This window comes from Dendropsophus ebraccatus, chromosome 11 (assembly GCF_027789765.1).
Source record: "Dendropsophus ebraccatus isolate aDenEbr1 chromosome 11, aDenEbr1.pat, whole genome shotgun sequence".
NCBI lineage: Eukaryota > Metazoa > Chordata > Amphibia > Anura > Hylidae > Dendropsophus > Dendropsophus ebraccatus.
The window spans coordinates 14828554-14855169 of record NC_091464.1 but is presented as its reverse complement, the minus strand read 5'-3'; the positions used below and the strand labels follow the sequence as shown (position 1 = coordinate 14855169).

The following is a 26616-nucleotide window of genomic DNA, read 5'->3' as shown; positions in this document are numbered from 1 at the left end:
GCAGGAGCCCGGGGGAAAGAGGGGGGGGGGCAGGAGCCCGGGGGAAAGAGGGGGGGGGCAGGAGAGAGGGGGGGGCAGGAGACCGGGGGGGGGCAGGAGAGAGGGGGGGGCAGGAGACCGGGGGAGAGAGAGGGGGGGGCAGGAGACCGGGAGAGAGAGAGGGGGGGGGCAGGAGACCGGGAGAGAGAGAGGGGGGGGCAGGAGACCGGGAGAGAGAGAGGGGGGGGCAGGAGACCGGGAGAGAGAGGGGGGGGGGGGGGCAGGAGACCGGGAGAGAGAGGGGGGGGCAGGAGACCGGGAGAGAGAGGGGGGCAGGAGCCGGGAGAGAGGGGGGGCAGGAGCCCGGGAGAGAGAGGGGTGCAGGAGCCAGGAGAAAGAGGGGGAGCCTGGGAGAGAGGGGGGCAGGAGCCCGGGGGAGAGGGGGGCAGGAGTCGGGAGGGAGAGAGAGGGGGGCAGGAGCCGGGAGAGAGGGGGGGGCAGGAGACCGGGAGAGAGAGGGGGGCAGGAGACCGGGAGAGAGGGGGGGGGCAGGAGACCGGGAGAGGGGGGGGCAGGAGCCGGGAGAGAGGGGGGGGGCAGGAGACCGGGGGAGAGAGGGGGGCAGGAGCCGGGAGAGAGGTGGGGCAGGAGCCCGGGAGAGAGGTGGGGCAGGAGTCGGGAGGGAGAGAGAGGGGGGCAGGAGCCGGGAGAGAGGGGGGGCAGGAGACCGGGAGAGAGAGGGGGGCAGGAGACCGGGAGAGAGGGGGGCAGGAGCCTGGGAGAGAGGGGGGCAGGAGCCGGGAGGGAGAGAGAGGGGGGCAGAAGCCCGGGGGAGAGAGGGGGGCAGGAGCCGGGAGGGAGAGAGAGGGGGGCAGAAGCCCGGGGGAGAGAGGGGGGCAGGAGCCGGGAGGGAGAGAGAGGGGGGCAGAAGCCCGGGGGAGAGAGGGGGGCAGGAGCCGGGAGAGAGGGGGGGGGCAGGAGACCGGGAGAGAGAGGGGGGCAGGAGATCGGGAGAGAGAGGGGGGCAGGAGATCGGGAGAGAGAGGGGGGCAGGAGATCGGGAGAGAGAGGGGGGCAGGAGCCGGGACAGAGGGGGGCAGGAGCCGGGAGAGAGAGGGGTGGCAGGAGCCCGGGAGGGAGAGAGAGGGGGGCAGGAGCCGGGAGAAAGAGGGGGAGCCCGGGGGAGAGAGGGGGCAGGAGCCCGGGGGAGAGGGGGGGGCAGGAGCCCGGGGGAGAGAGAGGGGCAGGAGCCGGGAAAGAGAGGGGGGGCAGGAGCCCGGGAGAGAGGGGGGGCAGGAGCCCGGGGGAGAGAGGGGGGCAGGAGACCGGGAGGGAGAGAGGGGGCATGAGACCGGGAGAGAGGGGGGCAGGAGACCGGGAGGGAGAGAGGGGGGCAGGAGCCGGGAGAGAGAGGGGGGGCAGGAGACCGGGGGAGAGGGGGGGCAGGAGACCGGGGGAGAGGGGGGGGGGCAGGAGACCGGGAAAGGGGGAGGCAGGAGCCGGGAGAGGGGGGGGCAGGAGACCGGGAGAGGGGGGGGCAGGAGCCGGGAGAGAGGGGGGGGCAGGAGACCGGGGGAGAGAGGGGGGCAGGAGCCGGGAGAGAGGTGGGGCAGGAGCCCGGGAGAGAGGTGGGGCAGGAGTCGGGAGAGAGAGGGGGGCAGGAGCCGGGAGAGAGGGGGGGGCAGGAGACCGGGAGAGAGGGGGGGGCAGGAGACCGGGGGGGGGGGGGGGCAGGAGACCGGGAGAGAGAGGGGGGGGCAGGAGCCAGGAGAGAGGGGGGCAGGAGCCGGGAGAGAGAGGGGGGGCAGGAGACCGGGAGAGAGGGGGGCAGGAGCCCGGGAGAGAGAGGGGGAGCCTGGGAGAGAGGGGGGCAGGAGCCGGGAGGGAGAGAGAGGGGGGCAGAAGCCCGGGGGAGAGAGGGGGGCAGGAGCCGGGAGAGAGGGGGGGGCAGGAGACCGGGAGAGAGAAGGGGGCAGGAGATCGGGAGAGAGAGGGGGGGCAGGAGCCGGGACAGAGGGGGGCAGGAGCCGGGAGAGAGAGGGGTGGCAGGAGACCGGGAGAGGCGGGGGGGGGCAGGAGACCGGGAGAGGCGGGGGGGGGCAGGAGACCGGGAGAGGCGGGGGGGCAGGAGACCGGGAGAGGGGGGGGCAGGAGCCGGGAGAGAGAGGGGGGCAGGAGCCGGGAGAGAGAGGGGGGCAAGAGACCGGGGGAGAGAGGGGGGCAGGAGCCCGGGGGAGAGAGGGGGGCAGGAGCCCGGGAGAGAGGAGGAGGCAGTGTATACATACATATATACACACACACACACACACAACTCTGCACTGTACTCTTTATACACACATACAAATCTGCACTGCACACATTACACACACAATACTGCAATGTACCCTTTACACACATACACACCACTCTGCACTGTACTATTTACACACACAACTCTGCACTGTACTCATCAATAAGACAAAAAGCATGGACCTATATATAGAGGCTGCACTCACACAAAATATATTATAAACAATCAATGTTATTCGTAATACACAGTAAAACAAAAAGCGAGGACAAGGCACTACTCCAAAAATTTAAAGAAAAGAAAATTATTGCAATAACATATGGGTGCTCTAACCGAATTGGCATGAAAAAATGCTAATCAGAAACCACAGAGAAGAGCATGCCAAAAATATCGGTGGCACATCCAAAGAAAAATAAACCAAAGAGAATATTGTACATCAAAATAAACTTTATTGATACCGAACAAACAGTGGGACAAAACTGATTAAAAGCATCTAAAATACACAAAAAGAACCACCATAGTACCGTGTATAATAAGCACGGTACCAGGACAAGCCGAACATATAGTAAAAAGGATCCTAACCGGTGTGAATATGAGGTAATGAAATAGACACAAGTACAAAGATGAAGCTACAAGGTAAAATGAAAAAGGCCAACGGCCCAAGAAAACAATGTATATCACCAGGAAAGGAGATCCATGTCGGCGTCCACTGAACCCCACGCGTTCCGTCCCCACTCGGGACTTTCTCAAGAGATCGGGAGAGAGAGGGGGGCAGGAGCCGGGAGAGAGAGGGGGGCAAGAGACCGGGGGAGAGAGGGGGGCAGGAGCCCGGGGGAGAGAGGGGGGCAGGAGCCCGGGAGAGAGGAGGAGGCAGTGTATACATACATATATACACACACACACACAACTCTGCACTGTACTCTTTATACACACATACAAATCTGCACTGCACACATTACACACACAATACTGCAATGTACCCTTTACACACATACACACCACTCTGCACTGTACTATTTACACACACAACTCTGCACTGTACTCATCAATAAGACAAAAAGCATGGACCTATATATAGAGGCTGCACTCACACAAAATATATTATAAACAATCAATGTTATTCGTAATACACAGAAAACAACAATTAAAAGCATTTAAAAGATGACAAAATCCACACAAAGAGGATAACTCCAAACTCCAACTATATAGATCGTATCAGCAATACATTGCAGAAGAATATACATTGCAGAAAAAAAAAAAAAAAAAAAAAAAAAATATATATATATATATATATATATATATATATATATATATATATATATATACATATATACATTATTAATGAAGGGTAAAACCCTGACAAAAGTGCAGCCTCAGGCAATGTACAAGAATCAATAAAGTGCTTTACGAGTGCGAGTATCACCAAGGAAAGACAAGTGGGCGGGATAGTATGCTTGCACTGTACCCTATGCAGATACACAACTCTGCACTGTACCCTATGCACATACACAACTCTGCACTGTACCCTATGCACATACACAACTCTGCACTGTACTCTTTATGCATACACACACCACTGTACACACAGACTTACATAGCTCTGCACTGTACACTTTACACACACAACTTTGCACTGTACAGACATACACAGCTATGCACTGTACTGTATGTTTTACACAAACTCTGCACTGTACATTTTATGCACACACAACTCTGCACTGTACTCACAGACATACACAGCTCTGCACTGTACACACAGCTTTTCACTGTACGGTATGTTTTACATACACACACACACGCAAACTCTGCACTGTACCCTTTACACACACACACACACACACACACACACAAACACAATCTCTGCACTGTACCCTTTACACACACACAACCTCTGCACTTGTACCCTTTACACACACACACACACAAACTCTGCACTGTACAAACAGACATACACATCTCTAAACTTTACACACACATTCATAACTTTGCACAATACACTCTATGAACAAACACACACAGCTGTGCAGTATACAGAAAGGGGGCAGGGGATCTTGTATGATGCAGCCCCCCCCTTCCACCATGTACTGTTCAGGGCCCTCCTCCCTGTATCTATGAGCACCAGGCCCTGAGCAGTATGCAGTACATGATGGAGGTGGGTGCTGAATCACACAGGATCCCCTCCCCCATTCAGGGCCTAGTAAACAGTATATGGGGAGGGGATTCTGTATGATACAGTACCCCCACATCTCTCCCCTGCTCTACTACTACCCCCAATACTACTCCTAAAATTTCTCTACTACTACCCCCAATACTACTCCTAATACTGCTCTACTACCACCAATAGTGCCCTACTATTACCACCACCCCCAATACTACTCCTAATACTGCTCTACTACTACCCTCAATAGTGCCCTACTACTACCCCCAATACTACTCCTAATATTGCCCTACTACTACCCCCAATGCTATCCCCAATACTGCCCTACTGCTATCCCCAATACTACTCCTAATACTGCTCTACTACTACCCCCAATACTACTCCTAATACTGCTCTACTACTACCCCCAATACTACTCCTAATACTGCTCTACTACTACCCCCAATACTACTCCTAATACTGCTCTACTACTACCCCCAATACTACTCCTAATACTGCTCTACTACTACCCCCAATACTGCCCTACTGCTATCCCCAATACTACTCCTAATACTGCTCTACTACTACCCTCAATACTACTAATACTGCTCTACTACTACCCCCAATACTGCCCTACTGCTATCCCCAATACTACTCCTAATACTGCTCTACTACTACCCTCAATAGTGCCCTACTACTACCCCCAATGCTACTCCTAATACTGCTCTACTACTACCCTCAATAGTGCCCTACTACTACCCCCAATGCTACTCCTAATACTGCCCTACTACTACCCCCAATACTACTAATACTGCTCTACTACTACCCCCAATACTGCCCTACTACTACCACCCCCAATACTACTCCTAATACTGCTCTACTACTACCCCCATTACTACTAATACTGCTCTACTACTACTCCTAATACTGCTCTACTACTATCCCCAATACTACTCCTAATACTACTCTACTACTACCCCCAATACTGCCGTACTACTACCACCCCCCAATACTACTCCTAATACTGCTCTACTACTAACACCCCCAATACTGCCCTACTACTACCCCCAATACTACTCCTAATACTGCCCTACTACTACCCCCAATACTACTCCTAATACTGCTCTACTACTACCCCCAATACTGCCCTACTACTAGCCCCAATACTACTCCTAATACTGCTCTACTACTACCCCCAATACTGCCCTACTACTACCCCCAATACTGCTCCTAATACTGCTCTACTACTATCCCCAATACTGCCGTACTACTACCACCCCCAATACTACTCCTAATACTGCTCTACTACTACCCCCATTACTACTAATACTGCTCTACTACTACTCCTAATACTGCTCTACTACTATCCCCAATACTACTCCTAATACTACTCTACTACTACCCCCAATACTGCCGTACTACTACCACCCCCAATACTACTCCTAATACTGCTCTACTACTAACACCCCCAATACTGCCCTACTACTACCCCCAATACTACTCCTAATACTGCTCTACTACTACCCCCAATACTGCCCTACTACTATCCCCAATACTACTCCTAATACTGCTCTACTACTACCCCCAATACTACTAATACTGCTCTGCTACTACCCCCAAAACTGCCCTACCACTACCCCCAATACTACTCCTAATACTGCTCTACCACTACCCCCAATACTACTCCTAATACTGCTCTACTACTACCCCCAATACTGCCCTACTACTACCACCCCCAATACTACTCCTAATACTGCTCTACTACTACCACCCCCAATACTGCCCTACTACTGCCCCCAATACTACTCCTTATACTGCTCTTCTACTACCCCCGATACTGCCCTACTACTACCCCCAATACTACTCCTAATACTGCTCTACTACTACCCCCAATACTGCCCTACTACAACCCCCAATACTACTCCTAATACTGCTCTACTACTACTCCCAATACTACTCCTAATACTGCTCTACTACTACTCCCAATAGTACTAATACTGCTCTACTACTACCCCCAATACTACTCCTAATACTGCTCTACTTCTACTCCCAATACTACTAATACTGCCCTACTACTACCCCCAATACTACTCTACTACTACTCCTAATACTGCTCTACTACTACCCCCAATACTGCCCTACTACTACCCCAATACTACTCCTAATACTGCTCTACTACTACCCCCAATATTACTTCCAATACTGCTCTACTACTACTCCCAATACTACTAATACTGCCCTACTACTACCCCCAATACTACTCCTAATATTGCTCTACTACTACCTCCAATACTGCTCTACTACTCCCCCAATACTACTCCTAATACTGCTCTACTACTACTGCTAATACTACTCTACTACTCCCCCAATACTACTCCTAATACTGCTCTACTACTACTCCTAATACTGCTCTACTACTCCCCCAATACTACTAATACTACTCTACTACTACCCCCAATACTGCTATACTACTCCCCCAATACTACTCCTAATACTGCTCTACTACCCCCAATACTGCCCTACTACTACCACCACCCCCAATACTACTCCTAATACTGCCCTACTACTACCCCCAATACTACTCCTAATACTGCTCTACTACTACCCTCAATACTACTCCTAATACTGCTCTACTACTACTCCTAATCTTGCTCTACTACTACCCCCAATACTGCCCTACTACTACCCCCAATACTACTCCTAATACTGCTCTACTACTACCCCCAATACTGCTCTACTACTCCCCCAATACTACTCCTAATACTGCTCTACTACCCCCAATAATGCCCTACTACTACCACCACCCCCAATACTACTCCTAATACTGCCCTACTACTACTCCTAATACTGCTCTACCACTACCCTCAATACTACTCCTAATACTGCTCTACTACTACCCCCAATACTACTAATACTGCTCTACTACTATCCCCAATACTGCCGTACTACTACCACCCCCAATACTACTCCTAATACTGCTCTACTACTACCCCCATTACTACTAATACTGCTCTACTACTACCCCCAATACTGCTCCTAATACTGCTCTACTACTACCCCCAATACTACTCCTAATACTGCTCTACTACTACCCCGAATACTGCCCTACTACTACCCCCAATACTACTCCTAATACTGCTCTACTACTACCCCCATTATTACTAATACTGCTGTACTACTACTCCTAATACTGCTCTACTACTATCCCCAATACTACTCCTAATACTGCTCTACTACTACCCCCAATACTGCCGTACTACTACCACCCCCAATACTACTCCTAATACTGCTCTACTACTACCCCCAATACTACTAATACTGCTCTACTACTACCCCCAATACTGCTCTACCACTACCCCCAATACTACTCCTAATACTGCTCTACCACTACCCCCAATACTACTCCTAATACTGCTCTACCACTACCCCCAATACTACTCCTAATACTGCTCTAGTACTACCACCCCCAATACTGCCCTACTACTACCCCCAATACTACTCCTTATACTGCTCTTCTGCTACCCCCGATACTGCCCTACTACTACCCCCAATACTACTCCTAATACTGCTCTCCTACTACCCCCAATACTGCCCTACTGCTATCCCCAATACTATTTCTAATACTGCCCTACTACTACCCCCAATACTACTCCTAATACTGCTCTACTTCTACCCCCAATACTGCCCTACTACAACCCCCAATACTACTCCTAATACTGCTCTACTACTACCCCCAATACTGCCCTACTGCTATCCCCAATACTGCCCTACTACTACCCCCAATACTACTCCTAATACTGCTCTACTACTACCCCCAATACTGCTTTACTACTACTCCCAATACTACTCCTAATACTGCTCTACTACTACTCCCAATACTACTCCTAATACTGCTCTACTACTACTCCCAATACTACTAATACTGCTCTACTACTACCCCCAATACTACTCCTAATACTGCTCTACTACTACTCCCAATACTACTAATACTGCCCTACTACTACCCCCAATACTACTCTACTACTTCTCCTAATACTGCTCTACTACTACCCCCAATACTGCCCTACTACTACCCCCAATACTACTCCTAATACTGCTCTACTACCCCCAATACTGCCCTTCTACTACCACCACCCCCAATACTACTCCTAATACTGCCCTACTACTACCCCCAATACTACTAATACTGCTCTACTACTACCCTCAATTCTACTCCTAATACTGCTCTACTACTACTCCTAATCTTGCTCTACTACTACCCCCAATACTGCCCTACTACTATCCCCAATACTACTCCTAATACTGCTCTACTACTACCCCCAATACTACTAATACTGCTCTGCTACTACCCCCAAAACTGCCCTACCACTACCCCCAATACTACTCCTAATACTGCTCTACTACTACCCCCAATACTGCCCTACTACTACCACCCCCAATACTACTCCTAATACTGCTCTACTACTACCACCCCCAATACTGCCCTACTACTGCCCCCAATACTACTCCTTATACTGCTCTTCTACTACCCCCGATACTGCCCTACTACTACCCCCAATACTACTCCTAATACTGCTCTACTTCTACCCCCAATACTGCCCTACTACAACCCCCAATACTACTCCTAATACTGCTCTACTACTACTCCCAATACTACTCCTAATACTGCTCTACTACTACTCCCAATAGTACTAATACTGCTCTACTACTACCCCCAATACTACTCCTAATACTGCTCTACTTCTACTCCCAATACTACTAATACTGCCCTACTACTACCCCCAATACTACTCTACTACTACTCCTAATACTGCTCTACTACTACCCCCAATACTGCCCTACTACTACCCCCAATACTACTCCTAATACTGCTCTACTACTACCCCCAATATTACTTCCAATACTGCTCTACTACTACTCCCAATACTACTAATACTGCCCTACTACTACCCCCAATACTACTCCTAATATTGCTCTACTACTACCTCCAATACTGCTCTACTACTCCCCCAATACTACTCCTAATACTGCTCTACTACTACTGCTAATACTACTCTACTACTCCCCCAATACTACTCCTAATACTGCTCTACTACTACTCCTAATACTGCTCTACTACTCCCCCAATACTACTAATACTACTCTACTACTACCCCCAATACTGCTATACTACTCCCCCAATACTACTCCTAATACTGCTCTACTACCCCCAATACTGCCCTACTACTACCACCACCCCCAATACTACTCCTAATACTGCCCTACTACTACCCCCAATACTACTCCTAATACTGCTCTACTACTACCCTCAATACTACTCCTAATACTGCTCTACTACTACTCCTAATCTTGCTCTACTACTACCCCCAATACTGCCCTACTACTACCCCCAATACTACTCCTAATACTGCTCTACTACTACCCCCAATACTGCTCTACTACTCCCCCAATACTACTCCTAATACTGCTCTACTACCCCCAATAATGCCCTACTACTACCACCACCCCCAATACTACTCCTAATACTGCCCTACTACTACTCCTAATACTGCTCTACCACTACCCTCAATACTACTCCTAATACTGCTCTACTACTACCCCCAATACTACTAATACTGCTCTACTACTATCCCCAATACTGCCGTACTACTACCACCCCCAATACTACTCCTAATACTGCTCTACTACTACCCCCATTACTACTAATACTGCTCTACTACTACCCCCAATACTGCTCCTAATACTGCTCTACTACTACCCCCAATACTGCCCTACTACTACCCCCAATACTACTCCTAATACTGCTCTACTACTACCCCGAATACTGCCCTACTACTACCCCCAATACTACTCCTAATACTGCTCTACTACTACCCCCATTATTACTAATACTGCTGTACTACTACTCCTAATACTGCTCTACTACTATCCCCAATACTACTCCTAATACTGCTCTACTACTACCCCCAATACTGCCGTACTACTACCACCCCCAATACTACTCCTAATACTGCTCTACTACTACCCCCAATACTACTAATACTGCTCTACTACTACCCCCAATACTGCTCTACCACTACCCCCAATACTACTCCTAATACTGCTCTACCACTACCCCCAATACTACTCCTAATACTGCTCTACCACTACCCCCAATACTACTCCTAATACTGCTCTAGTACTACCACCCCCAATACTGCCCTACTACTACCCCCAATACTACTCCTTATACTGCTCTTCTGCTACCCCCGATACTGCCCTACTACTACCCCCAATACTACTCCTAATACTGCTCTACTACTACCCCCAATACTGCCCTACTGCTATCCCCAATACTATTTCTAATACTGCCCTACTACTACCCCCAATACTACTCCTAATACTGCTCTACTTCTACCCCCAATACTGCCCTACTACAACCCCCAATACTACTCCTAATACTGCTCTACTACTACCCCCAATACTGCCCTACTGCTATCCCCAATACTGCCCTACTACTACCCCCAATACTACTCCTAATACTGCTCTACTACTACCCCCAATACTGCTTTACTACTACTCCCAATACTACTCCTAATACTGCTCTACTACTACTCCCAATACTACTAATACTGCTCTACTACTACCCCCAATACTACTCCTAATACTGCTCTACTACTACTCCCAATACTACTAATACTGCCCTACTACTACCCCCAATACTACTCTACTACTTCTCCTAATACTGCTCTACTACTACCCCCAATACTGCCCTACTACTACCCCCAATACTACTCCTAATACTGCTCTACTACCCCCAATACTGCCCTACTACTACCACCACCCCCAATACTACTCCTAATACTGCCCTACTACTACCCCCAATACTACTAATACTGCTCTACTACTACCCTCAATTCTACTCCTAATACTGCTCTACTACTACTCCTAATCTTGCTCTACTACTACCCCCAATACTGCCCTACTACTACCCCCAATACTACTCCTAATACTGCTCTACTACTACCCCCAATACTGCTCTACTACTTCCCCAATACTACTCCTAATACTGCCCTACTACTACCCCCAATACTACTCCTAATACTGCTCTACTACTACCCCCAATACTGCTCTACTACTCCCCCAATACTACTCCTAATACTGCTCTACTACTCCCCCAATACTACTCCTAATACTGCTCTACTAGCACCAATAGTGCCCTACTATTACCACCACCCCCAATACTACTCCTAATACTGCTCTACTACTACCCTCAATAGTGCCCTACTACTACCCCCAATACTACTCCTAATACTGCTCTACTACTACCCCCAATACTGCTCTACTACTCCCCCAATACTACTCCCAATACTGCTCTACTACTCCCCCAATACTACTCCTAATACTGCTCTACTACTCCCCCAATACTACTCCTAATACTGCTCTACTACTACTCCCAATACTACTAATACTGCCCTACTACTACTCCCAATACTACTAATACTGCCCTACTACTACTCCCAATACTCCTTATACTGCTCTACACACACACACACACACACACACACACACACAAACTCAGCACTGTACCCTTTACACACAGACATACACAGCTCTGCACTGTACCCTTTACACACACACAAACTCTGCACTGTACAGACATACACATATCTTAACTTTACAAACACATTAGCAACTTTGCACAATACACTCTATGCACACACACGCACAGCTCTGCAGTGGTGTAGCTACCATGAGTTGGACTCCATATTCTCTCCCTGCAAATGTAGGCATCATTAGAAAATTATTTCAGTATGGAAGACACATCCACAATTAACCTTCTGATCCCACTAGCCACCTCCCAGCCACCTGACTCAAGTGGGTCCCTAACCTACAGTGTTAAGCAGTGACCACCATCACAATGACCTTACTGCTGCTAGGATGACCTAGTAGTCCTGCACCGCGCTGCTACCAGACCAAGCCTGTTAGTTCCTGGTCTCATCACCCCACAGACACAGCACCACGTGGTTGTGAACAGATCACTAAGGCCTTATTTACACATCCTGTGCACGGTCCTTATATATGGAACGGAATTCAGAGTTCCCAGCATCATTTAGCATTATGATGCTGGGGGCCATGCGGCTTCAGCTTCATCCACACATCAGTATTTTTGTGGACACTACTGGTAATGTGCATAACATCTGCAAAAAAAATCCAGATCCTAAAGACTTCTATTGGTGTTTTGTGCCACAATAACTGCCGCAAATACCGTCAACACTAGGACTTTTTTTACCCAGACGCCCTATGACAGCACCCCTGGAGAGGACCTCCCAACGCAGGACAGGAAACCTGAGAAGATAGTCTGACACTCCTCTCCACACCTCAGTTCAGGTTTCCTGTCCGACGGATGGGAGGCCTCTGAAGAGTCCCATAGGGGATGAAGTTACCTTCTCCACGCCGGCTGCAGGTCCCCCCTTTAGCCTCATCCGCTGGGGGTTTCCCTGAGGGCAGAAGTCTGTCCCGGGACAGCAGCCCTAAGTCTGGTCTGAAGCGCCCCGGGTCGGGATGCCTCCCCTCCAGTCCTCGGTCCCTGTTGTTTCGGGGGGATTCGGGGGCTGGGGCAGAGCGGGCCGTGCCTGTCTCCCCGGTCTGAGCGCGTGGTGGGCCGCGGCGTGCGATCCATCTTGCGTTCCAGGGCCTGGGGGTGCGCGCGCGCGGCCGCGTCAGAGCGCAGTGCGTCATGACGCAGGCTCCGCCGGAAGTGACGGAGCCTGTGACGTCAGACGCCGGGGCGCCGCATCCGGAAGGGGAGCTCGGCGGTCCCGGCTTCCTCAAAAGGCCAGGGGAGGCGTCCTTCCCTGTCCATGCCTCCTATAGCGTCCAGGAGCGGAGGACTCAACCAGCCAGCCCCACCTGTCTGGTGCATATTCCGGCCTTCAGCATGGCTGAATCTTCGGGCAGGAAAGAAAAAGGACGCCATGATCGCTCCTCCAAGTCTGACAAATCAGAGAGATCGGATAGATCAGCCAAGGAGAAGCACGAAAAACCCAGCAGACCAGAAAGACCGGAAAAACAGCATGAAAGCCCGGTACCTGGGGTGATGGGATACATCTTGGTGAGCGTATGCATTTCCGTTTTTGTGCTAATATAGCATTTTTTATGTGGTTTTGTTTTAGGTTTCTGATAAAAGTTCAAAAAAAGCCACTTCTAAACGCCACCATAAGGAGTGTGGAGAGTGTAGGGTTCCCCTACCTGATGACCACCCTAGATCCTTATGCCAGCCATGTATTGACAGATTGCTAGCTCAGGAAACATCATCTCTAGCTGACACCTTGAAACAGATTGTGAGCGATGAAGTCCAAGCATCCCTTAGAGGGTTTGGAGTGTTGGGGCCTACTACTTCAACCCCTGATATGTCTGTCGCCTCTATTAATATTGAAGAGGATTGTCCATCAGAGGCTCCTATATGTGAAAAAATTGTTGAAGAAGGGGAAATTGAGTATATCCCATCAGACAATGAGGAGGGGGGTCCATCTTCTAGAGTTCTTTTCCCCACGGAAGATATTGATCAGCTAATTAAAGCCATAAGAGCCTCTATGAATATTGAAGAGAAAAAGACCCCTTTATCTGCAGAAGATGCCTTGTATGAGGGGTTAACTCCTAAGAAGTCTCGTACCTTCTCACTCCATAAGAGTATTAAAGCTTTAATCGATAAGGAATGGCAAAATCCCGACAGGAAGTTTTTTATTCCCAGATACTTCAAAATGAAATATCCCTTTGAGGACTGTGACTCCAACACCTGGGATAAACCCCCGGCCATTGATGCACCAGTGGCAAAATTAGCAAAGAAAAATAGTCTACCCTTTGAGGATATCGGATGGGAAGCAGCTACGGGAATCCTGAGAACTAGCATAGCTTCCACCTGTGTAGCAAGATCTCTAAGGGTATGGCTCGCTAAATTAAAGTCTCAAATAGCTGATGAGCCTGCATGTGAAAAGGTCCTAGCAGATATCCCTGTTTTAGCCAAAGCTGCTGATTTTCTTTCAGATGCCTCTGCGGACAGTATTAAGTTAGCAGCAAAAACGGCCGCACTTTCCAACTCCGCCAGAAGAGCATTATGGCTCAAGACATGGAAAGGGGATATCACGGCAAGGGGAAGACTTTGCGGTATTCCGTGTGATGGCAGTCTCCTATTCGGTCCCGTCTTGGATTCACTGTTAGAGAAAGCCTCTGATAGAAAAAAAGGGTTCCCTGCACAGCCTAGAGCACAGGAGACATTCAGGCAGAAAAAACAATATAAAAAGCCCTTTCGTAATACTCAGGACAATAAAAGATTTAGAGTGCCAGCTAAGGGTAAGGGATACATCTTTAACTCTAAAGATGACAAACCAAAATCTTCCCAACAATGACGTTCTCCCGGTGGGGGGCCGTCTGTCTCAGATCACCCGGGCTTGGGAGAATATTTCCCCCAGCCCTTGGGTTCTAAGTTCTATTTCAGTGGGACTTCTCCTGGAGTTCAGGAGTTTTCCCAGAGACAGATTTCTCCCCACCAGGAGATTAACAGACACAGTAAAACAAAGGATTATAGAAACAGAAATTCTCTCTTTAATACAAAAACAAGTATTAGTCCCAGTCCCCTTAGATCAGCAGAAGAGAGGATTCTACTCACCTCTATTCCTAGTCAAAAAAACAAACGGTTCATTCAGGGTGATCATAAATCTCAAGGGTCTGAACAAGTTTCTCCAATACAAGAGGTTTCGTATGGAAACCTTAGGATCTACAATAAACCTTCTGTTCCAGAACTGTGTGATGGCTTCCATAGATCTAGAGGACGCCTACTACCTATTCACGCGTCTCATCAAAAATTTCTGAGGGTAGCGGTCTGGATAATAGACAAATGGATTCACTTGCAGTACAGAGCCCTTCCCTTTGGGGTCTCTCAAGCCCCGAGGGCATTTACAAAAATAATGGCGGATATGGCTTCCTTCATCAGAAAGCAGGACATAATATTTGTACCATATCTAGACGACTTCCTCCTAGTGGCGAACTTGGAAGCACAGCTACATCACAACATCACACTAGTTTCCGAAATAATCCAAAGATTAGGATGGAACATAAATTTGAAAAAATCAAATTTGGTGCCCTCAAGGCAATGTGTTTTTCTTGGAACTCTGTTAGACTCTTCTCAACAAATGTCTATTCTTCCCCTCACAAAGCAGGAACTGGTCAGAAAGAGAGTCATGGACTTATTCCTTTCTCACACACCAACGCTACGGGAAGCTATGTCGGTGCTAGGTCTCCTCACGTCATGCATACAATCAGTAAGGTGGGCTCAGTACAGGACAAGACTGCTGCAGATCGACATTCTAGACAATTGGGACGGTTGTCAACAGTCACTCAACAAGAAGTTTCTCCTGAGTTCCACAGCAAGGGTAAGTCTGCAGTGGTGGCTAGTTCCTCAGAACCTAAGGAAGGGAGTACGTTGGAACCCCTCACAAATGATAAGAATCACAACAGATGCCAGCCCTTGGGGATGGGGGGCTCACACAGATCAAGCTTTTGTCCAAGGCAGGTGGCCTCAACATATCAGGCATCAGACCTCAAACTACAAAGAGCTATATGCGGTGTTCCAGGCCTTACAGGATCTCTCTCCTCTATTATCATTCAAAGATGTACAGATTTACTCAGACAACACCACAGCAGTGGCCTATATCAACAAACAGGGGGGCACTCGCAGCAAATCCCTCCTCCATCTCTCCCAGCAGATCTTTCATTTCGCAGAGAACAACCTACTATCCTTATCGGCAATCCACCTGAAGGGAAATCTAAACCGTCAGGCAGACTTCCTCAGCAGGACCACAATCAGCCAGACAGAATGGTCCCTCAACCTGGAAATATTCTACAAAGTAGTAAAAAGGTTTGGTTCTCCAACGATAGATTGGTTCGCCTCGAGGAAGAACAAGAAACTGAAGAGGTTCTGTTCTCTAGACCCAACAGAAAATCCAACAGCAATAGACGCATTTGCTCAAGATTGGAGCATGGAGATGGGGTACGCCTTTCCCCCAATCAGCCTTATTCCCAGGGTGCTGAAGAAGATTGTCCAGGACAAAGCCAGAATGATCTTGATAGCCCCCTTCTGGCCAAAACGTCCCTGGTTCACGCTTCTGAGAACTCTGTCAATACACCAGCCGTGGATTCTGCCAGAAATCCAAGACCTCTTGACGCAGGGGCCAATATTTCATCCGATTTCACCACACTTGCACTTGACTGCATGGATGCTGAGAGGTTAATACTGAAAGGTAGGGGACTGTCAGATTCAGTAATCAACACCATGCTGGCCTCCCGAAAGGAAGTAACCTCCTCAATATACCTAAGAACATGGAGGGCATTTTTAAGATTTACACAGGGCAGACAGAATCCTTTGGGGGAACCAAATATCCCTCTTATCTTGGGGTTCCTTCAGGCAGGTCAAGTGCAGATCTCTGCTCTTAGTACCTTTTTAAATGCAAAATTAGCTGACAACTTGCTAATAAAGAGATTCATCACAGGTTAAATCCTCCTTCCAGATTAACGGTCCCACCATGGGACTTAAATCTAGTCTTAGAAGCTCTCACGAAACCTCCTTTTGAGCCTCTAGACTCATTGCCTCTAAATATTCTCTCTTTCAAACTCTCCTTTCTTCTCGCCATCACCACAGCTAGAAGGGTTAGTGAGATCCAGGCCCTCTCAGCCTTTCCTCCTCACACTCAGGTCCTAGACGATAGAGTGATTATGAAAACACTCCCCTCTTTCCTTCCTAAGGTAGTGTCAGAGTTTCACAAAAACCAGTCAATTGTCCTCCCTACCTTTTGTGACAACCCATCCAATGATAGGGAGAAGATCTTTTACAATCTAGATATTAAAAGATGCCTCACAAAATACCTGCAGATCACAGAAAATTTTAGAAAATCAGAAAACCTGTTAGTACAGTTTTCAGGTGTTAACAAGGGTAAGACAGCCTCCAGACCTACAATTAGCCGCTGGATAAAACAAGCAATTACTCTAGCATACACTTCTCAGAGTAAAGAACCACCTTCTTACTTCTCAGCTCATTCCACTAGGGCTATGGCAGCTTCTTGGGCAGAAAAGGCTGATGCCTCCTTAGACCAGATTTGCAGGGCGGCTACTTGGTCTTCACCACATACCTTCCTACGCCATTATAATCTTCAACTAAATCCTCTGTCTGATCTGTCCTTTGGTAGGAAAGTTCTTTCGGCAGTAGTCCCGCCCTAATAAAATTTCTAGTTTTTCCTCCAGGGGTGCTGTCATAGGGCGTCTGGGTAAAACCAGAATTACTTACGGTAATGATGTTTCCATAAGCCCATGACAGCACCCCTCTGGTATACCTCCCCATATTGTTGTTATTATTATTATTATTTCTATGGTTATTTATTGTTTCATTTTTTATGTAAATCTACTCACTAAGTGAGAATTGTTGTTCCGCTGGAATACTCTTTTAGAACTGAGGTGTGGAGAGGAGTGTCAGACTTTTATCTTCTCAGGTTTCCTGTCCTGCGGTGGGAGGTCCTCTCCAGGGGTGCTGTCATGGGCTTATGGAAACATCATTACCGTAAGTAATTCTGTTTTTTTTTTTTTGCACATCCGTGAAAAAATGGACGTGTAAATACAAAAAACACACAAAAAAACTATGGGATGTGAATTTGTTCGCTTTTGTGAATCCACAATTATGGACATATTTTGCAGACTTGTGAATCAGCTCACCTTTCCATGTGTTCCTACCTAATGGACCGAGAAAAGCTGACTTAAGGGGGAACTATCAGCAGGTTGTGTGAATCTAACATGTTGATAGCCCCCTATTGCACATGGGGCACTGAGGATGAAAGTATGTCTCTTACCTTCATCCTCTGCAACATCCCTGTGCAGTTCAGTTCTAATATAATCCTGTCTCCACTAAGGCTCCGCCCCCAAAAAGCCAACCCAGGGGTGGATTAGCGAGCTGGGGGCGGGGCAGTGCTCCAAACGGCCTTACTGGACAGAGCACTACATTAAAACTGCATGGGAGGATGAACTGCGCCGAGGATGAACCAGTCCCAGTCACAGAGTCCTTTTAAAGTGAATGTTTCATCAGCTTCATCCCTTTGATTTTTTTTTTTACATGAATTGATTGTCCTTTCTTTGAATTGCTGCCCAGTTCCCATGCACGACGCCGGTCTATTCCTGTACACTGGTCCGGCATAGAGCACTGGGGGCAGGCCCGCCGGCCCCAGTATGATGAAACCCCCTCTGTTGACGCAACTGCATTAGAATCAATGGAGCCGCATCATAGAGGGGAGGTGGTTTCATCACACTGTGGACCGGTTGGGCCCGCCCCCATTGCTTCATGCCGGACCGGTGCTCGGTAATAGACCGGCGTTATGTGTGGGAACTGGGCAGTGGTTAAAAGAAAGGACCACGCCACGCCATGTTTTTAATGCATATGTTTATATGCTCAAAATGTATATGTTTACCGTACAGCAGAAATGACATGTGGACCTAGACCTGAGAGAAAGACACTGTGCTTTAAATTAGCAGAGGACAAGGGTTAATATGTAACGTCTCTCCGCCTCATGGCTGGGAGCACATTGAAAGGTGAGCTTAGTGATCTGTTTACACTGGTGTGGTGGCCATTGTTGCTGTGTCTGTGTGGTTGTGTGGCCTTGAGCCAGGAGGCTTAGTCTAGTAGCATTGGGGTTGTTTTACTACTGGGTCTTATCCCCCTGGATACTGTTGTTGTGGCAATAAGGGGGTCGTTGCTTAGTACTACACTATGTAGGTTAGGAATACACATACGCTGTGTATATCAGCCAGATTGGCGCTCATTTGCAGTACCTTCAAAAGGCATGATAAATTGTGCGTCCGGGCTGCACGAATGATCACAGTATCGTTTGTGCGGCCATTAACATTCACTGTTATCAGCAGATCTCCTGTTTGACAGACAGATATGAAGCCTATAAGGATTTTTTCCAGCTGCACAAAAGATCAAATCAGCCGACAAACAGGCATTTACACACTTGGGGGCTGGGTTCACACTATGTATATTTCAGGCAGTATTTGGTCCTCATGTCAGGTCCTCATAGCAACCAAAACCAGGAGTGGATTGAAAACACAGAAAGGATCTGTTCACACAATGTTGAAATTGAGTGGATGGCCGCCATATAACAGTAAATAACGGCCATTATTTCAATACCACAGCCGTTGTTTTAAAATAACAGCAAATATTTGCCATTAAATGATGGCCATCCACTCAATTACAACATTATGTGAACAGAGCCTTTCTGTGTTTTCAATCCACTCCTGGTTTTGGTTGCTATACAGCCTCACAAATACAGCCTCAAATATACATAGTGTGAACCCAGCTTAAAGGGGTACTCCAGCGTGGGGGCACTTTTGCGCTGGGACCGGGGACGAGGTGGCCGAGGGAAAAGATGTCCACTCACCTCCCCGATTCCAGCGGCGGGTCTCGCCTCCTTCTCTGAGTGGCTGAGCGGACCTGAGACGTCATGTGTCGGGCCCGCGTCAGACACCCAGAAGCGGCCGGGAACCGGAGCCCCGTAATGCGGGACCCGCCGCTGGAACCGGGGAGGTGAGTGGACGTCTTTTCCCTCGGCCACCCGGTCCCAGCGCAAAAGTGTCCACACGCTGGAGCACCCCTTGAAGCTGACCTTTATCCCTTTTATTCTGGAATCACACATGGGCAGTTTTTGCGCCAAAGTCAGAAGTGGATTTAAATGGGATGGAAAATAGACCGCGAGGACTTGTACTACTCTTTTCTGTTGGATGCTCTTGTGGTTTTGGCCAATTATCGGCTGAATGAGCACCCCTATGGGAAGGTGTAATTAGAAAATACCTATGTATGTATTTTCAGTGATTTTATTTTATTTTTTTACAATTTTCCATTTTACCATCTATAACCTGAAATGTTGCAGTTTTCATTCTGACCTAAAACCAAGGGGGCATTCGTAGATTCCGTGCACAGACCACAAGTACAGATGACGGAACAGAACAGACTTTGAAACTCCCAATATACAAAGTTATACAACTTTGTAATGTATGTTATGTATGTGAATCGCCCCCTTCGCCATGTTCCCCCACCCCTGCACGTGGACCCGGAAGTGTAGTGTACAATACATACCTGATACGCGTCGTCCCCGTCCCGGCGCCATCGGTGTGATTGGCACGGCAGAGGGCGGCCGGCATCAGGGACGGCTGCAGCGATTCGGCCGGCCTCCCAAAGATTACGTTGTTGACAGAAGATCGAGGACGGCGCACGTCAGGTATGTATGGTACACTACACTACACTTCCGGGTCCACGTGCAGGAGTGGGGGAACACGGGGAAGGGGGTGATTCACATACATTACAAATTTGTATAACTTTGTAATGTGTGTTATTAAGTGAATAATTTCTTAGCGCCTCACTACCCCTTTAATGGGCATGTGACTTTTTTTTAACTGTACTACAGTATGTAACTATATTTCCCCCCCATACTCCAAAACATATAGATAACTGCTTGGACTTTACATTGTGCCCTATTTGGACCAGTTTAAGCAGTTGGCACTTTATAAGGCTCTGTTCACACTCTAACATGTGACTGTACTTTTGAAGTATAAATACAACTATTCTGTATTTTCAATATAATATTGTGCTCCATTGAGGTCAATCTGGGCAGTGCACACTCCATGTAAAATAACGGCCATAATTACCGTGATTTTAACTGTCCTCATTATTTACCACTTGTGTTTGCTAAGCTTTGTTTTGGTTAGGCTTGACTTGTGTGAAGGCTAAGGCTCTTCCAAGGGGCCTTGTCTAATTAGTAGCAGTACCCTCTCAGTATGACTTGGCTTCATAGAAATCCTGATAGAAGATACTCGTACTCACGGTTTAGGAGATATTGCCTTCTGCAGGAAGAGATCACAGAGTGCCAGGTGTGGTATCATGAGCCCTGGGGTTGCACAACCGGGCAAAGCTAGCCACTCAAGGTTCCCCGAGATGACAAAATAAGGTAGTTACCCCACTGCATAACTCTTGTAACACACGCTAGCTAGAACTTCTCCACCTCTCTAGACTAGCCGTCTGCCCCACCCAAGAACTAACAGGGAGTTTTAGAGTAGAGGACGGGACTTGTCTTCTATTGGTGGGGAAGCTTCTGGAAGGAACAGGACTAGAGATGAGCGAACCGGGTTTGGGTTTGAGTCCATCCGAACCCGAACGTTCAGCATTTGATTAGCGGGGGCTGCTGAACTTGAATAAAGCTCTAAGGTTGTCTGGAAAACATGGATACAGCCAATGACTATATCCATGTTTTCCACATAGCCTTAGGGCTTTATCCAACTTCAGCAGCCACCGATAGTCAAATGCCGAAAGTTCGGGTACGGATGGACTTGAGCATGCTCCAGGTTCACTCATCTCTAAACAGGACCTGAGTGTATGATAGGCCAGTGTGGTGTGTGGTAGCCAGTGTAAGGATTGGACAATATGAGAACAAGTGTACAGTTAAAGGGGTAGTGCGGCGGTAAAGAATTATTCACAGAATAACACAATACAAAGTTATACAACTTTGTAATGTATGTTATGTCTGTGAATGGCCCCCTTCCCCGTGTCCCACCACCCACGCTAGACCCGGAAGTGTGGTGCGCTATACATACCTGTCACGTGCCGACCCCCGTCTCAGTCAGTGACATCTTCTTCGGACGGCGATTCACAGACATAACATACATTACAAAGTTGTATAACTTTGTAATGTGTTATTCTGTGAATAATTCTTTACTGTCGCACTACCCCTTTAACCCCTTGTTAAACTGTGGTGTACAATAAGGTTAGGTACTGGTGTTTGTCAGCTCAGCCGGAGGTGTTAGTTGTCGTGATGCCAGTGCTAGTCCAGCACATAGGTGTGATGTTGGTACCTGCTTGTTTGTATGGCTGGCTGTGTTCCCCTAATAGTCGGCAACCTGCCGGGTTGTAGTGGGTCCCTTGGGCTCTTGTAATGGCAGTCCGGAGTGCAACTGACCTACCCGCTCTGTTAGTACTGCCACCCATAGAAAGGGGAAAAATAACCCAAGGTGTGTGGTGGTGTATGCATAGGTGCAGACAGAAGATAAGACAGTCCCATGCGTTTATATAAAAATATAACAGCTTTACTGTAGAACTTTGCAGGTTACAGTGTATGGTTTCAGAGAAAATAATCTTTACACATACTGGAGTACCTTATTGCTGGAGGTAGGTGCTTGAGAAGAGTTGCAGCAGTCCTTGTAGAGTAGAGTGTAGAGAGGAGTTTGCCAGAGGAGCCTTAACCCAATGTAGCCTTGTACGCTGCCGGAACCTGGAGAGATATCTTAAGTGAAGTGATACTCGTACTTAGGTTTAGATACTGTCTTATCACCTTCTGCCCTCTGGTAGCATAGAATCCGTCCCAGTAGGGTAGTATGAGCCCCAGCCATGGTTATCTGGATGTAGCTAGGTGTCCAAATCTTTCCAGTTACCTGCACTGCACAATAGGATATGTAGACCTTTGTATACTGGTGCTTTGTCCTACTGAGACAAGTTCCTATCTTTTCCAGGATACTGCCCTGCACTTTTACAACTTGTTCCTGGCTTGGGTCAGGGTATTCCTTGGTGACTACTCTCCCTTGTGTGTGCTTAGCACTGCAAAGTATGAGTGGCTATTTGCATAGAACTGTTGGTCTCTAGTTGCATCTGTTCACACTGGTGGCTAGACTCAAGTGACTTGTGTCCCTGACAGGGGTCCTGGCATTAGCCAGGCCCTGTCTCAACCCCTGCAGGAACCCGGTTCTGTGTGTCTCCTCTCAATAAGAATCTAAGTAGGACTGCCCTGCACTTCCTCCACCAGTGAAACTCCTCCCACAGGGGCCTGTTGTGTGCCTGCCTGTGAGTGGTGGGGGTGAGTGTGTGCAGGAGAAAGAAGAGAGAGGATAGGTAGAGAAGAAAAAGGGCACCCCTTAGTGGTCAGCACAGAACACATGGTACACACATAAGCATTAACTCATGACCTTCCTCAGCTGTGCAATAGAATTCATACAAGAAACACTGACACCCAGTGGGGAAACTTAATACTTCATCCACCACTTAACCTGAGAGAAAAGCTTTTTTGACAGGTGCACAGAAGAAGAGAAAAACACCAGTGGTGGGACACCATAATACCCTCAGCTGTGCAACACATACAAGAGAGTGATACACCAAATGGTGAAAGGGTAGAAAACAACATTCAGTCCAGAGCATAGTAATACATAGGAACACCCGAGTACAGGTTGTGCTAAAACAAAGTGGCAAATCTGCTCTGGGAAACTACATATGTAAATATAGTCATAAGCGGTATAAGATGAGAGTGTAAGAGCGCTCAGTGTAACAACTGAAGTCATGGATTCACTGAACCGCCACTAGCAATGGTGTATGCCGCACCGGGGAGCGGAGTCTAAGGGGCCGCTGGTCTTCACCAGAGCCCACCACAAGGTGGGTTGGATTTGCTGAAGGAGGTGACCCCCAGGTCGCTACCCCTGGCTTGGCTTGCTAGTAGTGGCAGACAAGGTGCTGCTGGAGATACGATGGCAGGTCAGCAGGCAGGAACACGGCAGGAATCTCAGCCAGGACTCACGGACAGGACCACAATGCTTAGGGTAGCAGAGGCTCCAACAGGGAAGTCAGGGCAGGAACAGGTTTATGTAGGGAAGTGCTTGTGCGCAATAAACAAGGGTGTACTGCCCCTTTAAATCACACGCGCTGGAAAGAGGAGGAGGAAGCAGGAGCGTGGAAGGAGATGTCCGCATAGCATGGGGGAGCGGGTGCTCTAGTGGCCTGGAGCACGGGTCGTCGCCACAGCCGTGACACTCGGCATGTGATTACCAGTGGCTGATGAAGTTGGATGCAGCCCTAGGGAGTCCTGGGAAACATGGATACAGCCTATTGCCTATGTCTGTATCCATGCTTTTCAGGACACCCTGGGACGGAATCCAACTTCTTCAGCCACCGGTATTCAAATCCAGTGATCCAACTTGAGTCGTGCTCATCTCTACTCTGCACATCTTGAAGTTTTATATTTAGGAGGTGCACCGTGCAGTTTTTTTTTTTTCCCTTTGGTCACACTTTTAGTCACAAATATAAAATAAATTCTCATTCGGAGTAGTAATTTGACACTTTGCTATACTTTCTGAAAACAAATGGACTTGATACTATGATTTTTGGTATTTTATAACTTAGGCTTTATTTATATACATGAGAATTGTCCTGACTTTTTTTTTACATGCAAAACGTCCAAAATCCTGGCAGCAATATTGTTTTTTTTTAGAACTCATTTAAAATGACAGCTTTCCTTGACTACAAATTTATTAGAAGTGAGGCAGTAACATTTAGCTACAGCATTCCCCAATGCTTCACATAATGTGGTGCCACCTGGTGGCCACATCTCAGATAGCTAAATATTCTAAACACGTTTGTGTTTGAATTCATTTTTACTATTGCTTTTTCTGTATAATGGTACCCTCTGATGAAGGGATGTTGGTGCGTGGATATTTGGTCCCTCTCGTCTGTACCTAGCCTGGAGCCTTTGTTACACACACCCTCCAGTCCTTCCCACACCACAGGAATAATGTCCGTGCAGTCCTGCCCGCATGATTATTGAGCCATGTAATAAGCTCGATAAGCAAGTGCCGATCTAGCAGATCGCTGCTCACTTATTGATAATCGTGTACGCGGCCACCATTAGTGATGTCTGTGCAGTCCTTGCTTTAATCAGCCGTCATCATCACCATCTGTTACATGTAGAGATGTGTAAATGTGTTGTGTTACCCTCTATGTGATCAGCATTAGAGATGAGCGAATTTACATTACAAAGTGAAGCGCTTGGTTTGCCCAGCAGTCAGCTTATACGCCAGCTGCCTTTGAGCTGCTCCACCACGGGTGCCTTGAAAAGCTGGATCCAGTCCTGGGAAACTGGGAGAAGTTTCCCAGGACTGGATCCAGTTTTCCGGAAAGGAATGTAGCACCATTTGACACACAATATTGTTTTTATTAAAGCTAGATGAACACATACCAGGTTTGCGGAGGATTTTACCTTGCGAGCTTCACAGCGCAGTCTGCTTGGTTGCTCAGTACTAGAGATGAGCAAATCACTCGAAGCAAAGCTCTCCGCTCATCAAGTCAGCTGGCTTTCAGCGTTGCTCCTCCCAGGATCCTGGGAAAGCTGAATCCAATCCTGGGAAACTTCTCCCAGTTTCCCAGGATTGTATCCAGCTTTTCCCCAGCACCCAGGGTGGAGCGCCAAGGATGCGGACCAGCGCTGACAGCCAGCCAACTTGATGAGCTGAGCGCTGATCAAACAAAGCGCTTTGATTCATTTAGATGAGCGATTCGCTCATCTCTACTCCGTACTAGTATAGCCTTAATTAACTATTTAGCTGCTGTGTCAGAAAAAATAACAAACAGCCCATGATTCTGCCCGTGCTTCCTCGTCACGCTCCTGCTTGCGTCTCTGGTTACCTGCTCATTGATGGCCTGCTCAGCCAATCACTAAGCTGTCTTACTGCAGCCAGTGATTGGCTGGAGCAGGAATAAAATACTGCTGTGAGAATGCTATAGACTATAAGGGTCCGTGCACACTGCGGAATTGCCGCGTATAACCCACGGCGCATTCCGTCGCTCGTCCCCGCACGCGGCGGCGCACATTTCATTGACATGTCAATTCTTTTGGCGGAATGCGTAATCCGCCCGTGCATAGAATAGTGTCTATGGCATGGGCAGAAATGCTCGCCGCCGCGTGCGGGGACGAGCGACGGCATACGCTGCAATTCCGTAGTGTGCACGGACCCTAATGGTATAATTTTGCGTAAAATCCGCTGCAAACTACAAACTACAAATACGTGTCACTGTTATTGTAACAAGCCTTTTGACATATCATAGAGATGACCCAGCAAATAACAACCGTTATTTGCTGTTAAAGGATGGGCGTCCAATAAAAACAGCCGCCATTTCAACGGTGTGATCAAAGCCTAATGGAGCAAAAAGAATGATAAATATGCCCCACAGTGTATACAACAACGTCCGTTGTCACAGCTGTCAAAATAATGTTCATTTAATCGTGGCCGTTATTTTGAAAACAATGGCCGTTATTTTTAGGCTCAGTTCACACTGTGTTTTTGCTGTTCATTTTATATGGAAAAAAGGACGCAAAAATGGATGCAGTTGTAT

At 48.0% G+C, this 26616-nt stretch overlaps 1 protein-coding gene across 1 annotated transcript in view; it reads left to right on the top strand.

Moving 5' to 3' along the window:
- LOC138768212 (uncharacterized) overlaps positions 1–26616 on the top strand; it is a 40006-nt gene that overhangs the window by 2525 nt on the left and 10865 nt on the right. The gene's annotated exons all lie outside the window — the stretch shown is intronic.